The 14,539-nt window shown below is 51.4% G+C and overlaps 1 protein-coding gene across 8 annotated transcripts in view; it reads right to left on the reverse strand.

Annotated features, from left to right (window-relative positions):
• Nucleotides 1–14,539, reverse strand: part of IL16 (interleukin 16) — a 129,777-nt gene that overhangs the window by 98,612 nt on the left and 16,626 nt on the right. The window contains exon 1 of one of the 8 annotated variants that reach the window (XM_089309519.1): nt 206–326. The exons of 6 other annotated variants lie outside the window; for them this stretch is intronic. The gene's annotated coding sequence lies outside the window, so the exon portion shown is untranslated. Of the gene's footprint in view, nt 1–205; nt 327–14,539 lie in introns of those variants that run through there. One more of the 8 variants, XM_089309521.1, reaches the window with a different exon arrangement.

The following is a 14,539-nucleotide window of genomic DNA, read 5'->3' on the forward strand; positions in this document are numbered from 1 at the left end:
CTCGGGTTAGCCCAGGTGGTTGACGCCCCTTCCACTCCCAGCCTCGTGGAGACCTGGTCCCAGAGCTTGTCAACTGGGGCTCCGAGACAGGTGTGTGAACGCCGGGGCTGGTGAAAGAGCCAGCGCTCAGAGAGAGCTCAGGGCCCACAGAGACCAGTGCTTTGTAGGGTTCTTGAACTTGGGAGCCATTCAAACAAAAGCTTACAGGAAACTCACGCAGACCAAGGAGGGGACACAGAAGGACGAAGCTCCCCCTGCTGGGTGCCCGGTGACTGCCCTGGGGAGCAGAACCCAGGGAGCCCCCGCAGAAGCCCACTGAGGTCTCCCGTCCTCCAGTCACAGACCGGAAAGGCTGGGTGTCTTCCCCAATACCCACCTGCCAGGTGCATGTGAGTGGAAGGGAAAGTTCAAGAGGGCTCGCCACCTAACAGGCCCTGGGCAAGCACGTGGGCCAGCCCTGGGCCCAAAGCCAGGCCTCCCTACTGCCCTAGCGGATCCCAGGGACCCCAGCTCAGTCTCCTATCTCCACTGGGCCAAACACTCCCCCTCTGATGGGGGAAAGCCTGCCTTCGCATATGGAGGCCAGAGCACAGCTCGGCACGGCCTCTTCCAACGTGGCCACGCCAAGAGGCACCTCCCAGGGACTCAGCATCCATGAAGCAGGTGGCATAAGGGGCCTTGAGGCTGTGCGCCAGGCCGTTCTGACTCAGGCCCAAGCCACAAGGCAGAGTCTGTTGCCAGGGTAACCAATGGTGAGATGCTCCTGGCCCACTGGTACCTCTGCTTGTGCAGCTCAGACTGCCCAGGAGCCCTTTGGTGTAGCCCAAAGAGAAAGTCTTCTTGAAATGACACTGGGCTTCATCCCGTAAGCTGTACAGATGTAATACTTCTCTCTGTATTAGCCCTCCGACTTTGTAAGCACAGCTACCAACCGTCCCTAGTACCGATGAGCGACAAATTAAAAGGAGGCAGTGTCTGAAATCCCAGCACCTAGCAGGCAAGTGCCAGCTGCTTTTGTGCAAATCAGCTCAGGTGAGGCCGATTCATCAAGCGCCCTCTCGCCGATATCCCCGCACGCCGCGTCTCCCTATCGCTAACGACAGAAAGACGCCAGCCACAGGTGGATCCAGCTCTCTCCTGACTTCCACGCTTGGTCCCAGGTTTCCAAGCCCTGCAGGAGCCACGCTCACTCCTGAGCGGATTCTCACCACCACGAACAGTCCTGGACACCAGGCGGGCTTCCAGCTGCAGCCCACGGGGGAGCTGCACGCACGGCTAGCCCCATCCTACCTTCCCAACCACCAGCCACTGCAGGGGATTAGGCATGGCTCCACTTTCCCACTGAGTCCTCATGGTGGCCATGGCAGGCTGTCAATAACCCCGTCTTATTAGACGAGTTGGCTGAGGCACAGAGAGGTTGAGAAAGTTTGTCTGGATCACACAGCACGGCTGGGACTTGGTGAAATTGGAAAGTCAGCCACACGGTCCAACACTGGCACCTTTACCCCGGCTGCACATGGCCACTTACGATCACGCCTCGGCTCTAGCAGCAGTCTGTCCCTCTGTGCTAGGCTTATCCCTGGCAGGCGAACACACTCAAATTTTTTTTTTAAGATTTATTTTATTTATTTGAAAGAGTTACAGAGAGAGGTAGAGACAGAGAGAGAGGTCTTCCATCTGCTGGTTCACTCCCCAGATGGCCACACGGCTGGAGCTGCGCCGATCCAAAGCCAAGAACCAGGAGCTTCCTCTGGATCTCCCACATGGGTGCAGGGGCCCAAGGACTTGAGCCATCCTCCACTGCTTTCCCGGGCCATAGCAGAGAGCTGGATCAGAAGTGGAGCAGCTGGGACCAGAACCGGTGCCCTTATGGGATGCTGGCGCTTCAGGCCAGAGCTTTAACCAGTTGCGCCACAGCACCGGCCCCTCAAATGATTTTTATCTTTTAAAAACCATGTGTTGGGACCAGCACTGTGGCACAGCAAGGTTAAAACAAGACCTGTGTCACCAGTGACACATATGAGCTCAGATTTGAGTCCCGGCTGCTCCACTTCCCATCCAGCTCCCTGCTAATGCACCTAGAAAATCGGTGGAATACAGGCCAAGTACTTGGGTCCCTGTAACCACGTGGGAGACCCAGGATGGAGTTTCAGGCTCTTGGCTTTGGTCTGGCCCAACCCTGACCATTGCAGACATTTGGAGAAATGAACCAGAGGATCAAAGATCTCTCCCTGTCTCTCCCTCTCTCTGTAACTCTGCCATTCAAATAAATAAACACATCTTTAAAAATAAATAATAGAAACCGCATGTTGGCTCCATGCCCTTCCCTTGTGACTGACCGTCTGTCCATGTCTTTTGAATCTTCTTGAATATTCCACACACTCTACTTTCTCTTCTCTCCCCATCTCAGCCCAGAGTCAGCTTCCTTCCCCTACAACCCCTGGAATTCTATTTGTTCAGTTCTGCAGCTCTGGCTCCAGACCTATGAAACTCAGGTCTGGAGATAGGGGGTGTGGCCTGTTTAGTTAAAATCTGCTGCATTTTTTAAAGATATTTATATATTTTCGTTTACTTTAAGACAGAGGGGCAGAAAGACCTTCTGTCTGCTGGCTCACTCCTCGAAGGCTTGGCCAGAGCATGGCCAGGCCAAAGCCAGGAGCCTGGAACTCCATCCTGGTCTCTTATATGAGTGGCAGGGGCACAAGCCTTTGAGCCATTATTTGCTGCCTCCCAGGTGCTTTAGCAGGGAGCTGGATCAGAAATGGAGTAGGGGCTGGTGCTACAGTGCAATGGGTTAATCCTCTGCCCGTGGCACCGGCATCCTATATGGGCTCTGGTTCTAGTCCCACCTGCTCCTCTTCTGATCCAGCTCTCTGCTATGGCCTGGGAAAGCAGTAGAAGATGGCCCAAGTCCTTGGGCCCCTGCACCCATGTGGGAGACCTGGAGGAAGCTCCTGGCTCCTGTCTTCAGATTGGTGCAGCTCTGGCCGTTGCGGCCATTTGGGGAGTGAACCAGCCGAAGGAAGACCTTTCTCTCTGTCTCTCCCTCTCATTGTCTATAATCCTACCTCTCAAATAAATAAATAAAATATTTTTTAAAAAAGAAGAATAAGAAGTGGAGTAGCTAGGACCCAAAACAGCACTCTGATAGGAGATGTGGGAGTCCCAAGCAGAGGTCGGACCTGCTACACCTTGAGACTCGTCCCTAGTAACTCAATGCTTCAATGTCTTGGCTGAAGGGTGCAGGGTTCAAGTTTCAGAGCAGTTTGCGTGCCTTTAGCTCCAGGTGCCATTTACCAAATGCAAACTATCAATGGTCATCTGCCACCAACCCCCAATATGGGTGTCCCTTGGCATTCTGCCAGTTCAGTTTCTCAGAACCTGTGCCGACACCAGTGCCAGGTCAGGCACGAACACACCCGAGCCTCTGACAGCACCGCGGGCAGCACACCTGCAGCTCATGGGGCAGGAAGTGCGTGTGTGTGTTGGTCATGGCTAGCACCAGTCCACTGAGCCTTTGGAAACTTGAAAGATGATCAGTTTTGTATTAAGATCGTTCTAGACTTTTGCCGGTGATAACAGGGAGGCTTAGGAGGGTGGAGTTGCTGGGGTCACCCTGTGACAAGGGCTAAAGGGGCAGAATTCATAGAGGTGGTGATGGAGAGGAGGGAGGAACACATAGACCGGAAACCACTGAGTTTCATAGGTCTGGGAGGGACTGGGGTCAGGTGCCGTCCAGATTCCTGGGATGCAAACCCACCTCTCTTTCTCCTCCATATCTTTTCCCAACCTATGAGGGGACTCCAAACATTTCATGGAAAAATGAAATTAAAAGATAAGATTTGGGGAGCCGTGTCATGGCCCAGCAGGTTAAACCACTGCTTGTGACACGGGCTTCCCGTATGGGCACTAGTGGCTGCTCGGCTTCCAACCCAGCTTCCTGCTCACGCACCTGGCAACGCAGCAGAAGATGGCCCGAGTGTTTGGGCCCCTGTACCCACGTGGGAGACCTGGATGGAGCTCCAGGCAGCTGGCCTCAGCCTGGCCCAGCCCCGACCATTGCAACTTCTGCAGACTCCATGAACAGACGAAAGATCAATCTATCTCTTCCTCTCTCCCTGTAATCTGTCTTTCAAATAATAAATAAATCTTAAAAAAAAAAGCCAAGTTTCTTTGGATGCATATTGGAAGTTCATGTGCACATGTACAGGGGTTGGCTCAGGAATGGCAAGGTCACCCGCTGGGCATTTTGCAGGGTAAATAACATTTGGGGGCCCCTGGGCCAGGTGTCAGCTGCAGGCTTCACTCAGTGGGGAGTTGCCTGCATCCAGCGTCTGGGGGAGCAGAGGGATCAAATCCCCTGGTGAAAACCGTGCTGATCCCAGCCCACCACAAACCGCCTTCCAGGCTCCTGGGTGCAGCCTGGCCCAACCCCGGCCACTGTGGCCATTTGGGGAGTGAACCAGCAGATGGAAGACCTCTCTCTCTTTCTCTCTCTCTCTCTCTCTCTCTCTCTCTCTCTCTGTTTCTCCTTCTCTCTCTCCACCGTCTTCTCTCCCTCTCTCTCTCTCTCTGTCACTCAGCCTTTCAAATAAATACATCTTTTTTTTTAAAGAGCCTTGCCATCGCAGCAAATGTACAAATGGAAGAGATCAATTGCAAAAGGGCTGCAGAGGGGAAGCCAGAATTGGACTCCTGCAGGAGACAGCATCTTCCCTTCCGGGCCTGGCACAGAGAGACAGAAAGAAGAGAGAGAACTGGAAACACCCTGTGCACCACAGTCACGCGGCTCGGCTTAGCCTGGGCTATGTGCTCAGGACAGCCGGACAGCTGCTGCTCCCTGAAGGAACTCGGGTCTGTGGGCAGAGCCGGAAGCCACACCCCCGCCCCCTGCCCCCCACCCCCACTCCTCCCTTCCAGCTTCCTGAGAGAGGACAGGCCCTGAACTTTGCCCCGGGCAGAGGAGGCACTGCCAGACTCCCACTCTGCTCCTGGTGGCACCTGCCCAGGGGTCTGCTCCTGGGTCCTCCCCGAGGCACCCAGAAGGTTCCCAGCATGGCCAAGCTCAGGGGACTCGCTGCTTCCGCTTCCATGTAGAAAAACCCAAAGGATCTCTCCTACCCAAAGCCAGATAGGATCTGCCCTGTGGCTGTGTCTCCTATAGAACGCTGGGGTGGGAAGGGTCTCCCCATCCCATCATGCTGGAGAGACTGGGAACAGAGGGGAGAGGACTGGCTCAGGGACACTCAGTGGACTGTGATGGCTGCAGGGCTGACAGCTCATAGCCAAAAGGATGGAGTTGAACGGCAAAGCGATAGGGAGTTCCAGACTGTGCTGGGGCGCACAGGAAAACCTCCCCTCCCCTCCCCTCCCTCCCACCCTTCCCCTCCCCTCCCCTCCCTCCTCCTTCCCTTCCTTCTTAATCACTCCCATCCCTCCCTTTTCACTTCCTTCCTCCCTACTACACTAGCTGTGACCGCACACACACACAGACAGGTGCAGCGTGACAAGCGCCCCCTCTCCCTCCCTCCCTCCCTCCACCGCCTTCTCCTGAGTTGCTTCATTTGCACATTTGCAAGCACTTGTTGGGGAGCTCCTGTGGGACAGTCCTTATGGTCAAGGTCAAGGCTGCCCTGCTGGAGGTGTGGTGGCGGCACTTAACTTGCGGGAGGACAGGACGTGGAGAGGAGAAATCGCCAGATGGAGAGAGGGAACAGTGGCTATAACGCATTTCCCATTTCTGCATTCTCCAGCCACGTCCTACAGCAAAGGCAGGTTTTCAAGTGTGGTCACTGCCACCCAGGGGGGGAGCTTTTGTCTCCTGCTGAAGAATGACTCAGTGATAAGAAATGAAGGGAAGAAAGGATGGTCCTTTCTCTCTCTAAAAGAGTCCCTTGGATAGGCGCCCACGGGGACCTGCAGCTGGGACTGTCTCTGTGTCTGTCTCTCCCCACTGGGCTCAGGATGACAAAGACCTGTGGCACAGCGCCCCTGGCCTCGGTGTCCCAGCTGGACACATGAGCAGACTGTGTAGAAGTTTTGTACCTGTGAACCTTCCAAAGGGGAGAGACTGCGTCTCATTCATTTTGTATCCCCAGAGTTTGCAGGGGCTCAGCACAGAGAAGGGGCTTTGCACCTTCGCAGCTTAGATGAATGGCAGGGGGCGAGTCTCTCAGGGCCCCCTCCCACCTGCCGCTGTCCCATTTAGGACCACAGAACAAAGGACCGCAGGGAAACAGGTGACCGCGACCTCACAGCAGAAGACCAGTCAGAGCCACCAGGAGGGATGATCTGGAAGCTGCTCCTTGGAGAAGCCCTCGAGACCTCCAGAGGAGCCCCTCACGCTGGCCACTGGCCTTTAGCACGTGGAACGTGACCCTGACCGTGGTTCTGATCCCTCAATGCCCAGCACGGCGGGGCCATCAGGGTGCCCTTGAAACAAGACCCAGGACCCAGGTCAGTCAGGACTGGCCCCCTCACATGCACGACTTCCAGCTGGTCAAAGAGCCTCCAGCGGGATCAGGATCAAGTCAGCACAGGCGCACGCACACACACGCACACCCGCCCGCCCCGCGCTGTTCTGGAGGACTCGCAATGCTGCAGGGCCCAGCGCAGGCTTCACACAGCCCAGACACCCAGTAACCAGAGAAGTCAAATGCACAAAGCCAGCCCCCGAGATGGCCACACAGCACTGCGTAGACTCAAGAGGAGTACAGACACACGGTTAAGGGCTCCAACTCTGCATGCGACCTTGATCTGTTTGCCAGACCTGCCACTTAGCACCCGTCCAGTCTCAGGTGGAGTGTGTAAAACTTTCTAGGCTTAGTTCATCATCCGTGACACGGACATAACAACCTGAGGACTGACAAAGAGAATTCTGAGCGGGGCTTAGCTTATTGCCTGGCACAGACTAAAATAAGAGTGGGAACAACCTACCTGCACCTCAATGGGAGATTTCATTCAGTAGAACCCAGGACATTTGTACAATGGAATACTATGCAGCCATCAATAAGAATCAGAGGTGTGCATATACTGTTATGATGAGTACACTGAAATAATTTAATTAACAAAAAAATTGCACTTGCAGAAATAAACACTAAACCATGAGTAATTTTGTGGAACAGCAAGGTGCTGGGGGAATGATCCTTACAGCAAGCCCTTTCTGTCAACTGCACAATTTCCTACATTTGTGTACTCTGCACATAATAATTGCAATCAGAAAAAAATAGAGACTTTTGTATTTGGCAAAACAAAATGCAAATATATGGCTAATTTTTATCAACTGGTGTTAAGTTGCTTAGATTCTAGCACATCTGAGATTTCGATTGGGATAGGCTTGGATTGATTGATAGACAAACTTAGGGAGCAAATGTCCCATCCAAATATTTTTATATGTGTTCAGATTTTCCTTTCATGGCTGGCGCCGCAGCTCACTAGGCTAATCCTCCGCCTTGCGGCGCCGGCACACCGGGTTCTAGCCCCGGTCGGGGCGCCGGATTCTGTCCCAGTTGTCCCTCTTCCAGGCCAGCTCTCTGCTGTGGCCAGGGAGTGCAGTGGAGGATGGCCCAAGTGCTTGGGCCCTGCACCCCATGGGAGACCAGGAGAAGCACCTGGCTCCTGGCTTCGGATCAGCGCGGTGCGCCGGCCGCAGTGCGCCGGCCACGGTGGCCATTGGAGGGTGAACCAATGGCAAAGGAAGACCTTTCTCTCTGTCTCTCTCTCACTGTCCACTCTGACTGTCAAAAAAAAAAAAAAAGATTTTCCTTTCAATCAAATACCATATTCTTTTCACATGGGTTCTAAACATCTCTAATTACATCTGTTCCTGAACATTTTTATTTACATCTTGAATTGAATCATTTCCAATCTATATTTTCTACTTGTTTATGATCTGCATATTTTATATTTTCGTGTTCATTCCCTAACTGGCAATATTACAGCCCTCTTACATTCTAGTAACTGTTCCATGGCTACCTGGAGTTTTTAGCCATGGGACGTCTGGATGCCAATAACCTTGCTTCATTTAAAAATATCCATCTCCCTGACTTCATTGTATTCAAGTTTTCCAGAACATTAGTAAGTGCCGAAGGCAGTACAGGGTTTCCGTGTCTCTCTCCGACATTAATGGAAGCTTCTTTAGCATCTTCTGGCAAGTGGGATGTGCACGGCGATGCTGAGACATTCCTTGTTATCACATTAAGGAACTATGGTTTCCTAATTGTGACTTGGAAGCATGTCCATCAAGAATAGGTTGTTGTTTGTTAAGTGTTTTTTTTTTTTAGCTCTTGGGCATGATCATGTATCTTTCCTCTACTGATTTGTCAAACTGAAGAAACACATGAACGGCTTTCTGAAGGCTGAGCCCCCTGCGAGTTGTCATCAAGTCCCCCTCGATCGCAAGGTGCACTCCGGTTAATGATACCTGGGTTCAGTTTGCCAACACGCTGTCTAGGATTCTTGCATCTCTAGTCCCACATAGAAATGATCCATCATCTCCTTCTGGGTTACCTTCATGTAAAAAAAAAAAAAGCCAGCTTGGGCATTTCTTTCTGCTTGGTGAAACAAGCCGCTTAGAATATGACGTTGCTTCAATATGTTCAAGGGCATGGAATTAAAAGATCCGTTTAGGGGCCAGTGCTGTGACATCATAGGCTAAGCCTCAGCTTCTGGCGGCATCCCACATGGACACTGGTTCCAGTCCTGGCTGCTCCACTTCCGATCCAACTCCCTGCTAGGAAAGCAGCAGAAGATGGCCCAAGTCCCTTGGGCCCCTGCACCTGCATGGGAGACCTGGGAGAAGCTCCTGGCTCCTGGCTTTGGATCGGCTCAGCTCCAGCCGTTTTGGCCATTGGGGAGTGAACCAGCGGATGGAAGACCTCTCTCTCTGTCTCTCCCTCTCTCTGTAACTCTACCTCTCAAACAAATAAATAAGAATCTTTTTTTAAAATAAAAGATCAGTATATTTTCATGCAAAAATATTCTGAAATACATGCCTATGAGCAGTCTTTAAAAAGTTCATGAAGAAATGCATGTATTGCAAAGGTGTCACACCTAAGCCAACTGCTCTTTTAATTCCATGTTCTACAAATTCTTGAAATATTCTCGTACATCTCATCCATAAAGACTTGAAAGAATTTTTCTGTAAGATCTGGCATCACTTCTAGGTAGTTCTTTGAAAAAAAAAAAAAAAGCTTTCCCACTGTTTCCTTTGTTATTGTTCTCTTCATTTAAAATAATAATAATAATGGGACCATCTTTTTATTTTTATTTTTATTTTTTTTTTGACAGGCAGAGTGGACAGTGAGAGAGAGAGAGACAGAGAGAAAGGTCTTCCTTTTCCATTGATTCACCCCACAATGGCCGCTGCGGCCGGCACACCGTGTTGATCCAAAGCCAGGAGCCAGATGCGTCCTCCTGGTCTCCCATGCAGGGCCCAATCACTCGGACCATCCTCCACTGCACTCCCTGGCCACAGCAGAGAGCTGGCCTGGAAGAGGGGCAACCGGGACAGAATCCGGCGCCCCGACCGGGACTAGAACTTGGTGTGCCGGCGCCGCAAGGCAGAGGATTAGCCTAGTGAGCCATGGCGCCGGCCTTCCTGCATATTTTCTTTAGATTGGTTTTGTTCCTTTTCTCCTGCCTTCCAACATTCAGAATCTACTTCCCTCAAGCGCAGTCTTTCCATTTTAGAAACGACAGTACACCAGGTATCAGTTGCGTGTTCTGATTTTAGAACCCAAGCACCCCTGGGCTCCAATCTTTATGGCGCCTGACCTTGCAAATCTCTCAACCCTTTTTGTGACTCAGTTTTGCCCTCTGTATAATGGGTATGATTCTAGCAGCCACCTCACAGCAATCTTGCGATCAGCAGTTGAGGTCGGGAATGTCAATCTCTTAGCACAATGCATTGGAAGGCACCATCGTCACCATTGTCATCACCGCTGTCACTGTGGTTCAAAGTCTCCTCTAACTACCCCTGTGGTCACAGCCCCTGAATCCTGAAGGATGATGTCCTAACTGCTGTTATTTTAGTAACGGTCTGTATTGGCAGCTCTGACTCCAGTTGAAGCTGCGTTATTTAGGACACTGCCGGGGCCGTCGTTCATTTCATTTGGTTGTGTTTCCAGGATTGCAAGGCTTGTTGCCTTTGCAACTTTTTATTAGAAAATTCCAGTTTAATTGCATTGTGGCCACAGGATGTGTCGTGGACAATTTTTATTTGCTGGAATCTGTTGAGGTTTACTTTGCACGCCAGTGTAAGATGGGCCTGGGTATTTTAAGGGCTCTGTGTGTGTTTGAAAAGGGCGACTATGAGAGAATAGTTTGCTGCTTTAAATGTGTGTATATTCCAACGTGCTATCACACACATAGGTAAACACACATGCAACTTTGTAAGGCACAAAAATTAAAAACCTCAAACTCTTTATGTACATTTTAGCTCTTCTGAAGCATAGCTGTCTATATTGAAATCTGACACCACACAGTTGCGGAAATCCCAAACCATTCTTGTTTTATGTATTTCAATACACTTACTGGGTGCCTAAAGTCTTCTGGGTTTTATATCCTCGTTGTATTTTCTTCCTAGCATTTTGTAAGCAGTACCTTCGCGGTCTACTTAATTGTTATTTTGTCTTGCAAAATTCACTGTGACCAGTTGTTCCTGGAATCTGTGTTTGTCATCGCTTTGTTTTTCACTTTGTGTGATTTCGTTTTCAGCACGTGTCTGGGGGCGCGGTGGGATAGAACTGGATTGGGAGGGTTTATTTCTTCAAGGGTTCTGTGTCTCCCCATCTTACAAGTCTTCTTTTGAGTGTGGGACCTTAGTGCACATTTCGTGGACGTGTCTTCCTTCTCACGTGTTGCCTTTTGCTTCCTCCAACTCTTCCCATGGCTCACAGCGTCCCCCACTCAGTTACAAAGGAATGAGGGCAGCGGAAGAGAACTCGGGCTCCCGCTGACCTGGTGGAAGGCGCCTCCCTCGGATGGCAGGGAGAAGACGGGAGACTTTTCCAGCCTAAAACGTTCTCCTTCCACACCTCCATCACTCCAAACGCTACCAGCATCCCACGGGACTGCTTCCGAAACGTTCCAACTCCGCGCTGACAGTGAGAATTCGTTTCTCGGGCCACATAAACCCACACGGAATGTACACGCATATGAATGTTCACAGGCAAACGTGTGTGTGTTTCAAGCTCTTTGGCACCAAATTAAACTTCCCTTTTAATTCCATTTTCCACAAACATTTTACAGTACCCTTGTATAAAAATATTTATACAATATATAAAATATTTGCTACATGAAGGGAAGTATACATTATATCTACATTATGCTATAATAAAATATATATTTAGAAACATAAATATATATAATTATAACCAAAATCCCATGAAACAATACCCTTACTATGGTATAATAAAAATATGGGGAAAAGTAACACATGGTTTTTCTAAAAATCCCATGCATTTTGCCGTACCCTGTTCTGCTTTTATTTTAAAAATGCTGGTCTTGACCTACTACATCGGCTGGCAGCCCACTGGGGGCATGTTGGAAAACTGCAGTTTGAACGATTCCCCTGACTTCTGGCAGGAATCTCATCAGATATTTGCCTCGATTCCTCACCTAGTTCCCTTGCTCAGAGCCGCTGAAGCTCATCGGTGTCCCTGGTTTTTTTCTTGGGGGCGGGCATGGGCCCTGGAAGCCGCGAGAATCCTGCACCTGCAGAGACTGAGTGCAGGGCTCGGCCGCTCCAGCTTCCCCCTGCCAGCCAGAGTCGCCGAGCGCCGCCAGTCCAGGGGAGGCTGAAGAGCACGCGGGTAGCGGCCACTCTGTCCCAGCTGCTGTCGCTGCCCCTCACCATAGGGACATTTCTGGCCCAACAACGCATGCCAGGGCTAAGCCAGAGACGAGACCTATGCCATCTCTGCTCTGCGGGTTCCCTGGCCTCCGAGGGACCACACGGAGGTACGCCCAGCCCTAGGAGCTGCTCTGCTCGCAGCCCACGCAAACCTCTCAACCCCGCCTCTCGGAGCGAGGCGAGCAGCGAGGCTCCCGCGGGCCCTGCCCCCCGCCCAGGCGGCGGGCTGGTCCGCAAGCTGTGCTCGGCTCCTCCATCTGCTCCGTGCTCTTTCATGCAGAGAGCGCTGTGCGGTTCTGGCACGCGCTGGGCAGCCTGGCCTGGCTTACAAGGTTGACACGAAATTGCCCTGGGTTCAGGAGGAAGACCGTGTCTGGATTCTAGCTGTTTTCCTCACTCTAACCCCCAGCCCCTGAACTACGTACTTATTGCACATCCGTAGATGATTTCTTCCCAGGTAGAGGAGTGTGTGGCTAGTCACAGCAAATTGGGTTGCAATCAAAAAATACCTGAAGACTTAACACATTCTACACAGAGTGGGAACAGCACGCAACAATGTAGCATACAGAAGTACTGGAGAAAGTTCATGGAAAAAGTTCATGGAACAAAAAGGCAGGTTTATTTTGATGCCAAGGTTTTCTTGAGATCCACAAGTAGGTTTTCTAATGCGCATTTCCCATGAACTTTTTGAAGATCTCGTTTATATCTAATAAAGAGCTGGAAACAGGTGTTCGAATCTTCCCAACACACACAAATAGACAGTTAAGGAGACGGACATGCTTATACCCTCATTCAATCATTAAACCTCATATGCAGGTATCAAATTATCACACAGTACCCCATAAATCTGCACAGTTGTGCTATGTCGATGGAAAATCTTAAATGTAACTAAATATGTCTTACATGTAAAAGCGTACTGCCAGCCCAGACAATGCAGACACAGGAGTTACTGTTATCCTTAGAACTCTTGCTGCCATCACTCCCTTCTGCAGTGGACATTTCTTGAGATTCATTGTGGGGGTGGGGCACTGCGGTGTCAGGGATGCAGACGTGGTCCCCTGTATCTACTGGAGAAGACGATGTGTGAAGGGAACCATCCCTAGTGTGGCATGGTCCACGATAAAGGTCTGAGGGGTGGGTGTTTCCTCCAGTGAGTGAGACACCGACAGCCGGCTTCAGGGAGCCGCGGTTGAATGCCTGGCTCCAGCCCCTGACGCCAGCTTCCTGCCCCTGCAGACCCTGGGAGGCAGCGGTGATGGCTCACGTCCTAGGGTCCCTGCCACCCCCATGTGGGACACCCGGACTGAGTTCCTGGGCTCTCAGCTTCAACCTGGCCCAGCCCCAGCCACTGGAGAGAAAATCTGGGGAGTAAACCAGCAGTTAGGAACAACCTCCCTCTCTCTTCTCTCTCTCTCTCTCTCTCTCTCTCTCTGCTCTCTCTCACTCTCCTCTCTCTTCTCAAATAAATGTATTTTAAAGTTTTTAATAAATAAAAGTTTGAAAGGCCAGCATTATGCTACAGCAGGTTAAGCCCACTGCCGGTGGCACTGCTATCCCATATAAGCACCTGTTCGAGTCCCGGCTGCTCCACTTTCCATCCAGCTCTCTGCTGTGGCCTGGGAAGGCAGCAGAAGATGGCCCAAGTGCTTGGGCCCCTGCACCCAAGTGGGAGACCCAGATGGAGTTCCAGGCACCTGGCTTTAGCCTGGCCCAGTCCTAGCCACTGTGGGCATTTGGAAGATGGAAGGTCTCTCTCTCTCCTCTCTCTGCCTGTCAAATAAATAAAACAAATGCTTAAAACAAATAAATCAATAGAAGACTGAGTCAAGTGCCACAGACTGAAGTGACTTTGTAGATGGCCTTACCCAGGAACCAAACCATGAGCTGAGGCACAAAGGATGTGTGAGGGGCTTGGGGGGGGGGGGGGCAGGGAGACCTTCAGTCTCAGGTCAGAGCAGACCTGTTGGGGCAGCGGAGCAGCGAGTCTGGCTGATGAGCAGTCACGGAGGACCCTCGGGGCCCCTAGGGAATGAGCACCCTCTCCAGCTCCAGGTGCATCTCCCTGCTGCTCACCCATGGGCCGTGCCGAGACCCCAGAAGGCGGGGAAGGCTTACCCTCCTGGCTGCCTTCTGCTGGAACAATTCTGCCCTAACACCTTCTATGTGGGTTTTCATGAAAGATTAACAATTTGTTTTATTTGAAAGACAAAGAGAGACAGACAGACAGAGATCTATCCCCTACTCCCCAAATGCCCCCAGCAGCTGGGGCTGGGCCAGGCTGAAGCTGGAAGCTCCATCCGGGTCTCCCACACGAGTGGCAGGGACCCAAGTCCTTGAGCCACCACCTGCTGCCTCCCAGGGTGCGCATTAGCAGGAGGCTGGAGCTGGAAGCAGAGGAGCAAGAGTCATCTTAACTCCCCTATATGAAGATTGGAATCCAGCATGGTTTCCATGGATAAAAAGAATTAGAACAGAGGGCTGACAGGTCACTGCAACCCAACAGGGATTCCTCCGCAGCCCTGTGGATGCGTGGCCATCGTTGTATCCAGGAAACAAATGGCTGCTGGGCACGGAGTTAGGCGTCAGACAGGCTGGAGTTTATGCTCCTGCTGGCTGGGTGATCTGGGCAGGTCTTGTCACTCGGGCTTTGGGGGGAGGCTCCACCGAAATCAGGGCTCTCACAGG

This window comes from Oryctolagus cuniculus, chromosome 12 (assembly GCF_051225735.1).
Source record: "Oryctolagus cuniculus isolate XC-2025 breed Fujian yellow rabbit chromosome 12, ASM5122573v1, whole genome shotgun sequence".
In the NCBI taxonomy this organism is placed as follows: domain Eukaryota; kingdom Metazoa; phylum Chordata; class Mammalia; order Lagomorpha; family Leporidae; genus Oryctolagus; species Oryctolagus cuniculus.